The 12942-nt window shown below is 43.9% G+C and overlaps 1 non-coding gene across 1 annotated transcript; it reads right to left on the reverse strand.

Moving 5' to 3' along the window:
- Positions 1-200: 200 nt before the first annotated feature.
- Positions 201-275, reverse strand: TRNAI-GAU. Its single transcript has one exon. It is a non-coding gene; the product is annotated as a tRNA-Ile (tRNA).
- Positions 276-12942: the final 12667 nt, after the last annotated feature.

Here is a 12942-nt window from a genome sequence, read left to right on the forward strand (position 1 = left end):
ACATACAGACCGGCTCCCGCTCACTGGCTGAGCGAGGCGCGGGAGCAACGCCGAGGCTTGCGATCCCGTTGCCGGTCCCTGGTCCGGTACGGGGGCAACACTGAGGGTTGCGATCCGTTGCTGGACACGGAAAAAAGACAAAAGACAAAAAAAAAAAAAAAAAAAAAAATTTATTTGTTCATTGTGGTTTTTTTGGTGGCTGGCTGGTAAGGGGATCCAAACCCTTGACCTTGGTGTTATCAGCACCATGCTCTAACCAACTGAGCTAACTGGCCAGCCCTGTATATTGGTCTTGTATTCTGCAACCTTGATGATTTCACTTACCTCTAGATTTTTTTTGTGGATTCCTTAGGATTTGCTATATACAAGATCATGTTGTCTGTGAATATAGATAGTTTTACTTCTTCTTTTCAAACATGTCTGACTTTTATTTCCTTTTCTTGCCTAATTGGCCTGGCTATAACTTCCAGTACACCATTGAACAGAAGCGATAAGAACAGACATCCTTGTCTTGTGCCTGATCTCTGGGGAAAAGCATTCAGTCTTTGACCAGTAAGTATGATGTTAGTTGTAGGGTTTTTTTTTTCCTTTTTGTCTTTTTTTTTTACTGACCGGTAATGGGACCGCAACCCTTGGTGTTGCGCCCATACCGGGGACTGGCAACGGGATCGCAACCCTCAGTGTTGCGCCCGCACCACGCTCAGCCAGTGAGCGGGAACCGGTCTCCACATGGGATCCGAACCCTCGGCGGGAGCGCCACCACGCTCCCAAGCGGCGCACTCTCCAGTGCGCCCCCGGGCTGGCCCTAGTTGTAGGTTTTTCATGGATAGTTTTTATCAGGTTGAGGAAGTACCCTTCTGTCCCTAGTTTGTGGAATATTTTTATCATGAAAAGGTGTAGAATTTTGTCAAATGCTACTTCTGCATACACTGAGATGATGATATGGTATTTGTTCTTTAAGATATTAACATGGCGTATTAAATGGATATTTTTTTTTAATGTTGAACCAACCTTGCATGCCTGGGATAAATCTCACTTGGTCATGGTGTATAGTCCTTTTTATATGTTGCTGAACTCAATTTGCAAGTATTTTTTGAGGATTTTTCATCTATCAGCACCGCACTCTCCCGAGTGAGCCACGGGCCGGCCCTACGAGGATTTTTCATCTATATTCATAAGGGATGTTGATCTTTAGTTTTTTTTGTAATGATTTTGGTTTTGGTGTCAGTGTAATACTGTACTCATGAAATGAGTTGGAAGTTTTCTCTTCTAATTTTGGAAGACTTTGTGAAGCATTGGTGTTACTTCTTCTTTGAACATTTGCTTGGATTCACCCTGGAAGCCCTCTGGGCCTAGGCTTTTCATTGCGGAAATTTTTTGATTACTAATTCAGTATCTTTACTTGTTATAGGTTTATTTTGTTTCTTTTTGAGTCCCTTTCAATAGTTGTCTTTCTAGAAATTTGTTCATTTCATCTGTGCTATTTAATTTATTGGCATACAATTGTTCATAGTATTTCCTTATAACCCTTTTTTATTTCTGTAAGTTTGGTAGTGATGGCCCCTTTTTCATTCTTGATTTTATTAATTTGAGCCTTTTATCTTTTTCCTTTTTTCTTGTTGGTTTCTAGCTAAAGCTTTGTCAATTTTGTTGCTATTTTCAAAGAATCAACTTTCAGTTTCACTTATCTGCTCTATTGTTATTCTCTTCCATATTTTATTTATTTCCACACTACTCCTTATTACTTTCTTCCTTTTGCTTGCTTTAGGTTTAGTTTGCACTTATTTTCCTCATTTTTTAAGGGTGAAGATTAGGTTATTGACTTGAAATATTTCCCTTTTTTGAAATAGAATCATTTACAGCTATAAATTTCCTTCTAATCATTGCTTTAGCTGCATCCTGTAAGTTTTGCTATGTGTTACTATTTTTATTCATCTCAGAGTAATTTCTGGTTCCCTTTTGATTTCCTCTTCTTTTTTTAACCTACATCACTTAGAAATGTGCTGTTAAATTCCACATATTTAAGAATTTTCCAAATTTCTAATTATATTCCATTGTTGGCCACTTTGTATTTCCTTTTAAATTATTTGGGTCAGACTGTTGTTAACTGCAACTGGTAATGCTGTGTCGGGCAGCTGTGATATTAAACAATTATAGCTGATTATTTTCAGCAAATACCCTATGGATATACTGCTTGCACATAGAATGCTCTGAGTCAGGACAAATAAAGACAAGCGCTGAGAATGGAACTTTGAAACAAATTGCCAGACAAGTTAAATAGTGACTGTTCTCTGGGGATAGGGCTTTGTGGGAGCTGCAAACCTGTCTCCTTCAGTGGCTGCTAGCCTGCTGTTTTTCACAGTTACCATAGTTTCTAGACTGTTGGCTTTTAAGACTATCACAGAGCTGTGTAGGGGGGGATGGGATTTAGAGTAGGTTAAAAAAAACAACACTGAGCTAAACCTAGTCAAGGACTGTTCAAGGTTAGGGTTCAAATTCTGGCCCAACTCTTTAGTCAACCAAATAATCACATATCCTTGCTGGCTCTGCTTCCTTTTTTAAAGAACAAGGTTCATGAGTGTTTCAAAAGAAACCATAACTTACAATGCCAAGTTCTGGCAAAGATGTGGAGTAACTGGAACTCTCATCTATTGTTGGTGGGAATGCAAAATAACACAGCTACCTTGGAAAACAGTTTGGCAGTTTTGAATAAAGCCGAGCATACGCTTACCATATGATGCAGCAATCTCACTCCCAGGTATTTACCCAAGAGAAATTAAAACTTACGTCCATGCTAAAACCTGTGCGTTCATGTTTATAGTGGCTTTTTTCATACCAGTGAAACCTAGGAAAAAAATGTTCTTCAACTGGTGAAAATATAAACAAACTATAGTATGTCTATAGAACGAAATTCTGATAATAAAAAAAAAGTAACAAATTACTGACATTCCAATAACATGGATGAACCACACTGCACTATGCTAAATGAAATGAGCCAGACTCAAAAGACTGGTATGATTTCATTTACATGATGTTCTAGAAAAGGCAGCAGTTGCCCAAGACTGCAGGTGGGAAAAGAGATTGACTACAAAGGGATATAAAAATATTTGGAGGAGGGGAATGATGTAACTGTTTAACAGCTTGATTGTGGATGTGGTTATGTGGTTGCATGTCTTTGCCAAAACATGCTGAACTATGCAATAAAAGGGGCAAATTTTATTGTATGTAATTTATACTCTGGTTTATTTTGTTTTTCTTTAAAATTTTTTTTTTTATTTTTTAATTTTGTTTTTTTAATATCCTAATTTTTAAACAAATTATTGAATGAATGGATAAATACATACATATGTACATATATACAGAAAGTAGACAATGTATCAAAAAAAAAAAAAAAAAAAGAAGTTCTACTGCTCTCTTCAAGCAAGAAGTCTTGAACCCTGAGGTTCCGGTCATCTCTTGGGCAGCTCCCTCTCTGCAGGAGGCTACTTGGATCTGATCCCCAGCCTTCCCTCCATTTAACTGTGGACTATTGATGCACAGATATCTCAATCGGAAGTGATCTTAAAACTAGTGCAGTTTAACTTGTGGTTTTGTGCTGGGGTCACCCTCTCCCAAGAACATTTTGTGAGTAACAATCCCATCCTTCAATGTGTGTTGGAGGCAAGAACCCCAGGGAGGGCTTCGGCTGTGTCAGATGCTGAGTGATATTCTAGCATTATTTTAAACCCCCGTGGAAACATTGTCACCACATAATGACTCTGATTCTATCCATGGCTGAAGCTAAATAAAGCTGTTATTACTCTCTCAGTGCCAAGCTTTGGTCATCTTATAGGCAGAGACCTCACTGCAAAGAGGACAGGCCAGAGGAACCGTTAAAGGTGGCTACATGAAGATGTGTGGGATGTAGCATAGAAACTATCAAGTCTTCATCTTTTTTTTCCTACAGTGCCTTAAAGAGCTCTCTCTGGTATAGTGTAACTGCATGTTTGGCTCCAACCTTAATATTTATATGGAAAGACTACTAGCTAAAGAGAGGTCAGGAACAGGAAAACAGGTGGCACCAATCAGCAGAGGAACATGGACATATATTAAACATACACCAGGGACAGGTTTTCATTCTGTTCTGATTATATGCTGTCTACCCACGGCGTGCTTTCTCAGGGCATGAATTTTGGCCTGTGCTGCCTTCCAGTATGAAGCTCTGGGAAGATGCTGGGGGCAGCCTGGCTTCCCCTAAATACGAAGACATGTGGATTGACATTAACAGTCAGGCTTCTAACTGTCTTGAACTTTCCTCCAGGAGCAAGACTAGGATTTCTGGTAACCCGCTATTCATGAGGAAGATGAGGAAAAGAAAGCTGTGGGAGACTGTGGTGGAGATGGAGAAACTACAGGTGGATTTCTGAGCTGTCTAAAGCTGCTTTCCCCTCCATGCTTGTCTTGTTCTGTCAGGAGGTCTGACAAAACACTTTGTGTTTTTTCTGTACTCTTACTTAGCAACATAAAACCTGTAAGATAGATCTGTGACCCAATGTGTAGGGATTTCCCCCCACCAGCCAGCAAGCAATCAGTTCTGCAGTGGACACCAGCAGAGTGTCCTCTAATTCAAATCTATTCTGACACTATCTACGTGGAGATAGCATCAGATTCCCCCAGGTTGAGGGCTCAGTCCACAAGACTGGCCCCACTTCAGATGCCAATTGCAAGTCTAGGCCCCTGGAACTTCTGACCGACCATCTATAAAATGAGGTTCCCATGATCTGCTCTTTGGGTTTCATTGATTGCTAGAGTGGCTCACAGAACTCAGGGAAACACATACTTAGGTTTACCAGTTTATTACAAAAGGTATTGCAAAGGATACAGCCGAAGAGATGCATAGGGAGAGGTATGTGGGAAGAGGCGCAGAGCTTCCACGCCCTCCCTGGGCGCTCCACCTCCAGGAACCTCCACGTGCTCTGCTGTCTGGAAGCTCCCAGAACCCAGTTCTTTTGGTTTTTTATGGAGGCTTCATTATGTAGGCATGATTGATTAAATCATCAGCCATTGGTGAGCAGCTTAATCTTCAGTCCCTCTCCCCTCCTCTCCCCTCTAGTCAGGCCTTGATCTTTTGGGTGACCAGTCCTCATCCTGAAGCTACCTCAGGGCTGTCAAACATTTGTAAATCATTAGCATACAAAAAGAGAGTCTAAGAATTTTACGAGTTGTATGCCAGAAAAGGAACACGAATGGGGATGAAAATCAAATATATATTCACAATATCGCAGAAGGGAAAGGCTGCCCGTGACGGGGGGTGTCCTCTTGATGTGAGGTATCCGGGCATTCTTCTCATGCCCACCTAGCTCAGTGAAGCTGCGTTCTGGACCAAGATGTGAGGGTGGCAGTCTGTAGTTCTTGAAGCTCCCTCTGGGCTGTTGTTGGGTGAGTCAGAGACCACTGCCCATAGTGAAAGCTGCAATAGAAGTAAACAGCTGCAGGTATTTTCAAATGGACCGCTGGGGCTTTGGTGGGTGACCCACTGGCAGTGTGTGTGTATTTGGGGGTCGGGGCTGCACAGTGGGAGTGTCAGAGAGGAGATGAGGCCTTGAGCAAGTCACCTTTTAACATAGATCTTCCAGTACGATTGTGTTGCCTGCTAAAAATGGCAACAAGGTGGGGAAGGTCAGCAACTCCATCATGCTGGGAGATGTGCTCTAGGCATGGCCATGAGGAATTTTCCCTTTAATTCTGGCTGGGGGGAGGGGGGAGTCAGGGATTTTACAGAAGCAACATGACATCTTTAAAAGATCCTAGATGACATGGCCTCTCATTTCTGACAGTTCCCAGGGTAACTTTAAGGTTCTCTGACCTTCTCTGGCTCATCCTACTCAGCCAGGTAGATGATAAACAGACTAGCAAAGGAGAGCCGCTGGAGTTGCCAGGGTGCCAGGCAGGTGGCAGCCCTGGCTCCTTGGAGACCACTCGGCTATGAGGCCAGGGAGGGGAGCTCTGTGCAGCTCCCTGACATTGCTCCCGCTCTATCTGTCACCCTCTGCAGCCTTGGATCCCTTCCCAGTGAGCCCCAATTGCTCCCTAACTCCCAAGTGGGGGCTTTCAGTACTTTTACTCTCTCTGTTCAATTTCAGTCCAGCTCACAGGTTGTGAATGTTTCATTAGCAATATACGTGTTGCACATTTTGATCAAATGTGCAACTTATTTTGACAAATAAGTAGCATGGGTGTGTGAGTTTTTATAGTTTTTAAAATTTAACTCCTGCTTGACCAATAATAATAACACTGATGGCTAACACTGAGCTTTGTGATAGACTGACTTGTGTTTCCCCAAAATTTATATGTTGAAACCTTAACCCCCACTGTGCCTGTATTTGGAGGTAGGGCCTTTAAAGAGGTAAATAAGGCTAAAATGGTGGGCTCTTAGTCCAACAGGACTGGTGTCCTTGTAAGGAGAAGAGGAGACACCAGGAATGATGTGCACAGGGACAAGGCCAGGGGAGAACACAGCAAGAAGGTGGCCATCTGCAAGCCAAGGAGAGGGACCTCAGGAGAAACCAAACCTCCCAACTTCCAGCTTCCAGAATGGTGAGAATAAATTTCTGTTGTTTTAGCCATCTAGTCCGTAGTATTTTATAATGGCAGCTCTAGCAGACTAATACAAGCCCTAACTGTGTGCTTTATCCTGCTGACTGCTTTACATACACTATTTCATTTAATGCTTTAAACAAGTCTGTGTGATTAACCCCAACTTGCAGATGAGGAAACAGTGGTAAAATAGGTAAGTGCTAGGATCTGAACTCAGATCTGTTGGCTGCAAAACCCTGCACATAGTTCAACACTAGACTGCTTCAAAAGGAAGTATGTGGCCCAGGCTGCCTTCAGAGAGGGTGAGCGATTTTGGACGTGACGGGCACCATTGTGCACACAATAAGCACAAAATAGCCCCAGTCTTGTCTTCCACTCCAGCACTAAGCCCCTTCCCCTTCTCTTGAGGAGAAGCCTCCTGACTTAAACAGAAACAACTTTCCAGCTTCCGCATAGGCGCAGTTCTCCACCCAGTTACATCAACCTAATTGTCCCTCCCCACCCCCACTACATTTGGTGCCCAACATCTAATATAAACTCTCGCAAACCCATTGTTGCTGCTGTCCCCCATTTTGAAGGCAGCCCCGGGCTGTCTGCCATGCTGAGCACAGCCCGGCAGATATTCTTCCTTTAATAAAGCTTGATCGGTACCCGGTGTTTCAGCTCACTTTCTTTCAGAGGGGGCCTGTGCAGCAGCAGATGCACTCCATGGGAAGTCAACAGACTGGGTGGTAGCCCTGACTCTGTCACTGACTGAGGAACTGAATGATGACCCCCAAAGATATATGCACATTCTAATCTCTGGAACCTTTGAATATGACTTTATATGGTAAAAGAGTGAATGTGAACTTACACAGCAAAAAGTGTGATTAAGATTTTGAATGGAGGAGCTTACCCTGGTTAATCCAGATAGGACCTAATGCCATCACAAGTGCCATTAGGAAAGAGACAAAGGGAGCTAAGACAGGTGGAAGAAGGCCACACAGAGAAGGTGATGTGAGGACAGAGCAAAGAGAGATGCAGCCATAGGCCAAGGAGTGCCAACAGCTGCCAGAAGCTGGAAGAGTCCTTTCCTAGGGCCTCCACAGGGAGCACGGGTCTGCCGACACCTTAATTTTGGACTTCCAGCCTCCAGAACTGTGAGGGAGTAAATTTCTGTTGTTTAAGCCACTCAGTTTGTGGAACCTTGCTACAGGAAACTAATAAAGAGACAGACACCTCAGTGATTCCTCTATGGAATGCGCATGTTGGAAAGACCAATGGTTTGGGGCTTGGGTGCTCGGTGCTGCACTAAAATCAGCCACCACTGGAGTCACCAAAACTTTAAAAAGGTCGAGGTTTGAGCATCACCCTAAAGTAACTGAAGCAGAACTGCTTGAGTGGTGGCTCAGAAGACAGAAACTGTAAAATCTCTCCAGGTGATTCTAATGGTGCCCGGGGGCAGCCCCCTGCTTTCCGTGTCTAGACCCTCCAGGCTCTGAGAGTCTGTGACTGTCACAGAACAGAACTCAGCAGTCCCTGTTACCACCTTCTTCCAAAGCCTCATGAAACCACGTGAACTTTTGAGCGGGGAGAGAAGCAGGACTTTCCAGAATAGAAATGTATGGCAAGGGAGTCCTCCCTGGACCACAAAGGGGGATGGAGTGCTAGGGAGAAAGAGAAGAGACCAGCAGGGCAGCATGTGGAGGGGAAACGCCTGGGAGGTCTGGGGAGCCTTCAGCCACATTGCATGGGAGGATCGGAGGGACGACGCAGGGCGGAGGGGCCGTGGGGGCAGAGGAGGCACCTGTGAAAATAGCAAATACTTGAGCCAGAGACGGTACACATCCTGCCCTGGCTCCTGCAGGTTTCCCACAGAGGCAAGGATCACAGGGCCAGGGTGATGTGTCTCCCACGATGTCAGTGTCCCCGAGGGCCCGTCAGGAATTTGACAGGGGAACTAGCTCAGGGGCTGCAGTGACATCTGAGAAAGGCATATGCGAGAGAGAGAGAGGGAGCGATAGTCAGATCGTCATTCCCAAAGATATGGCTTTAACCTCTGCCCCCTCCTGCCCGCCAGCTCTGAGAGACCCTGACCAGCCGAGAAAGTTCCCTGAGAGGGAGGGGGCTGGGGGGAGGGCCTCTGCCGGTTGCCATCATCTCCCTCCACCACACAGCTGACAGACACTTGAGACCTTTTCTTCCCAAGCCCGTATCCTGCTGGTTCAGGGCACAGTGTGCAGCTTTCCCACCAGGATCAGTGAGGAAATGGCCTGGTTTGGACTCAAACAGACTGATTTGTTTTCCCAGCAAGGCCTCAGCTCAGTTCAGGGAGCCTCAGTGATGCCCGATTTCCAGGGTGCCTCTCCCTCCCCGCCTCCCTCCCTGCTCTGAGAACACATCACCGAGTGTCTGTAAGGCTTCTGCTTCTTGTTTGACGTCCCTTATTTACAAAGCAAACAGAATGTTCCTTTTAACACACATCATGCTAAGTTTATTAATGCAGAAAACAATCCCAGGGGGCCGACCCAGGGGGACCCTTGAAACCTGCCAGTGCAAACTCTTCAAACGCTCAGCCCGTCAGATCCTCCAGGACAATATTTCACACAATGGAGTAAAAATAATATTTTTCTTTGGGCCTTTCCAGCCGCGTTTGTGGCGAGCAGACAGAAATTATTTTCTTACTCTGCTCCCAGTGCAGAAATCTGGACGAAGCTGCGTTTATTTGTTTAACACAATGATTTCATCCTAAATGTCTCGACAGCAAATAGTTGGTGGTTTAATAAAGAGCCTTTGAAAGGAGACTGGAGCTGGGGAAATGTGAGGCATGTGGCTCTCAAGGGCTAAAGGGGCCATGGCTGCGGAGACTGGGTGCCCCCTCAGCCTGTCCGAGAGCCCTGGGGCTCAGTGTTATCCCTTCCTGATCAGAACGACTTGTGCCGCTTCTGTCCTGGAGAAGGAAGGAGACTGACCTTTTGATCATAAATGCCAGACCTTCACCAAGAACAGCCCTGGCAGATTCAGACAGGCATAACCCAATAGCAGATATTCAAAACTGCATGGAGAAAAGAGGCCTTTTGTGTTCATTTCTGCTTTCTTCTGATTAAAAATTATGTCCCATGTCAACCGAGTGTTGGCTGCTGTTCTGATGCCAGCCCAGTGTTCTGCAGCCAGGACTCTGATTAGGGGAAGGGAGAGCGTGCAGGGCCAGCTCAGGACTACTGACTCCCCCATGAAACAGAACGCTTCACCCTGGTCAAGCAGGGCCAAAGAGCCACGTCTTCCAACCTACAATTAGAAGTGTCAACAAAAACTCAAAAAGACTCATTTGCATTTCATTTATTTTCCTTGGGAAGAATTGTGAGGGGGAACAAAATGGAACAAGCAGAGCAGAGAGGAAAAGCTCCAGGAGAAGGTGGTGAATGATACAGCAACAGCTGCCCGTGCAGCCCAGACCATCAGGGTCCAGCCCCATCACTTTACAGCGGAGGAGAGAGGCCCAGAGAGGGGCAGTGATGTGTCTGAGGACACACAGCTGTGAGCGGCAGGGCCACGGCTGGAACTGGGAGTCCATCTTCCAGAGTATAAGGGGAAACAGCCCAGGCTAGCCTTTCAGCTGACGAGAACAAAAAGCTGAATTACGGGTCTCATGTTTTGCCCATTGGGACTTAGATGGAACATCTGATTCAGTTCCTAGTGATTTGGTTCCAGGAACAATTGATTCAGATCTGAATTAGTTCCTGGACGAAACAGTGAAGAAGAGAATATGTGTGTGTGCACACACACGCACAGATATATTTCCAATTATAGAAGTCATACTCATTCATTAAAGATTATGTAAAATATGCATAAGTATAAACAGGACAATGAAAATTACTTATAATTACTTATAATAATGGATTACTGTTAACTTATTGGTACATCTCTGCTCGGTCTTTTTTCTTTGCCTCTATTTTTTAAATGAAATTATGACATTAACTGCTTTATTTTTAGAATTACTTAATTTGTTCTTAAGCATCTCCCATATTATTAACAATCTCTCTGAAGCATGACCTTTGAAAGACTACTTGGTATTCCATCATGTGATATGACTTTCATAATTTCTTTTCCCAATACCCTAAAGCTGGTAGGACAGAATATCTTCGAGTAGGTCTTGAAGAATAATCCCTGAAAGACTGTCTAGCTGTTGGGAGGTGGCCCTCAAGTTCTTGCAGCAATTTTAGTCTCTTTCCTCCACCTGAGAATGGCTTCAGGCTGCTTTCACATCCAACTGCCTATCCCACCCCAGCTCTCTTTTTTCCCCCATATCTTCTTTCTTACTCTTCCTTCCTTCCCAGACCTGAAGCAGGCAGATGTTAATTCCTTGCATCTGCATCGCATTTTACAACCCCAAAGAGTTTTTATAGAAATGGCATCATTTGATCTTCATAAAAATTCTACAACATGGGCAGTTTAGATAATCCCACTTGTGCATTTGACAAATGTTTTGTGAGTGCTGACTATTTGCACTTTGGTAGTCACTGAAGGAGGGACACAAATGTCAGTCCTTATCTCAAGGAATTTTCAGTCTAGTGGGAGCATCTTTAAGGAATTCAGTATTCATTATTATTTTTGGCTTAAAAGTCTTGCCTTCTGTCACTTGGTTAATTAGTGGCTCAAGGAAGTGACCCAGTATATCCTCTACTTTCTGTGCCATATGACAGTTAGTCAAGAGTAGGTCCAGAATTGGGGGGAAATGGTCAGGAGAGATGGATGATGGGGAACCTTTAGAATTCCCTCTATCCCTTCATCTCAAGCTCCCGTGAAAGGTACTAACATTTAAGACACCTAAGAGGAGTCAGTCCACGGAATGAAGCTTTGTTGGAGGTAGAAATGATATAATTTATCTTTTAATGAACAAGTGGTTGTTTGGGATTAAACTACTTTTACATCCCTCAAAGGATATGAAAAGAAGAAAGGAGATAATATGTACTAGGCATCTTCCGTGTGCCAGTCTCAGCTCTAGATGCCGCACATATATTATTTCATTTGAATCAGAACCCACAAGAAGCCTGACTGGTTTATTCATTGCTGTATTGCTTTAGACCTAGTGCAATGCTTGCCTCATAACAAGCATTGAATAAATGCTAAACTAATGAATGAATGCCCATTTTATAGGTAACAAAATGCAGGTTCTGAGTGGTTAAGCAATCAGTACTAGGTCATATAACTAGTAAGTGGTGGGATTGGCATTCAAACCCAGTCTGCCAGACTGTAGAGCTGTGTTTTCCCCATCACTCAGCCCTTGGTGAGCTGTGTACATACTTTAGGCCATGGAGGGACTGTTCAGTTATCACAGGTATGGTGGCTTAGAAAGTCTTATTCACTGTGCACAAACTACCTCCTGGTACACTTGTGCCTCTTTCCATAGTTCCCAGCACTTTGCTATGAAAACAGCATTTGCTGTTGTGTTTGCTGATTGACTGTCCTTCCTGTAAGTCACTTGATGTTTCTCCCTTATAGCATCTCTTGCGCTGGGGTTCTGACTTCTTGAGAGTAGAGAGTACATTATGTTAAGTACTGCAAGAGAAACATATCTTCAGAAACATAAAAAACACTGGTCTCCTTCTGAAGAAGCCAAAGCAAGAAAAAAAAAGTCAAGGTTTGCAAATGTTACCTCTAGGTGTGGTACAGTCCCATCACTAGAGACCTGTTAGGCAAGGATAGGGGAGCAGCTAAAAGAGCTGCCTCTTTAAATCTTGTAATGTCAATGTTCTCATTTGGCTTGACTGCTTAGTCCTGTCCAGGCCAGGGAGCTAATTGTTAGATCTTGAAGGAAAAGTTCTTGCCAGCAAGACCACCTGCTTGTCACGTATATATTTAAGTCAATTGTATAGCCCATTGTCTAAATCTGTATGTAGGAATTTAGAATTCCGACACTTATTTTATACATTCCGAGATGTAACATTACATAAGATTTAGAAAACAGAGCCTTATGAAATAAAATCAGAGTCAATTACTCCGAAGCTGAAAACCATTTGACTTTTGTTCTTTCTGAATGGTGAGATCTTTGCTGATAATGTACATATTGACATAAGAAAGCAGTGATCTCTAAAGGGTTATAGGCACTCTCTGGGAATATCTAGTTGATACTAAAAGGCCGTGTCAGGACTGTTTGGGAAAGAAAAGTGATGTGTGTCCAGGAGAGTTGCTTTCAGCTCTGGCAGAGAACACTTTGGGTTGCTTTCTCATTCTCCTTACCCTCCCCCATCCCAAGACTCACACCCATTGCTCAAGTATGCAGTGTGCTTGGACCAAATCAGCGCCAGCAAAGTATTTCCTGAACTGCTGCAGTATGATTTCTTTGTCTTCATCACCCAAGTGTGAGTCTCACCCAAGCAGTCTCTG

This window comes from Galeopterus variegatus, unplaced genomic scaffold (genome assembly GCF_000696425.1).
Source record: "Galeopterus variegatus unplaced genomic scaffold, G_variegatus-3.0.2 Scaffold902, whole genome shotgun sequence".
Lineage (NCBI taxonomy): Eukaryota > Metazoa > Chordata > Mammalia > Dermoptera > Cynocephalidae > Galeopterus > Galeopterus variegatus.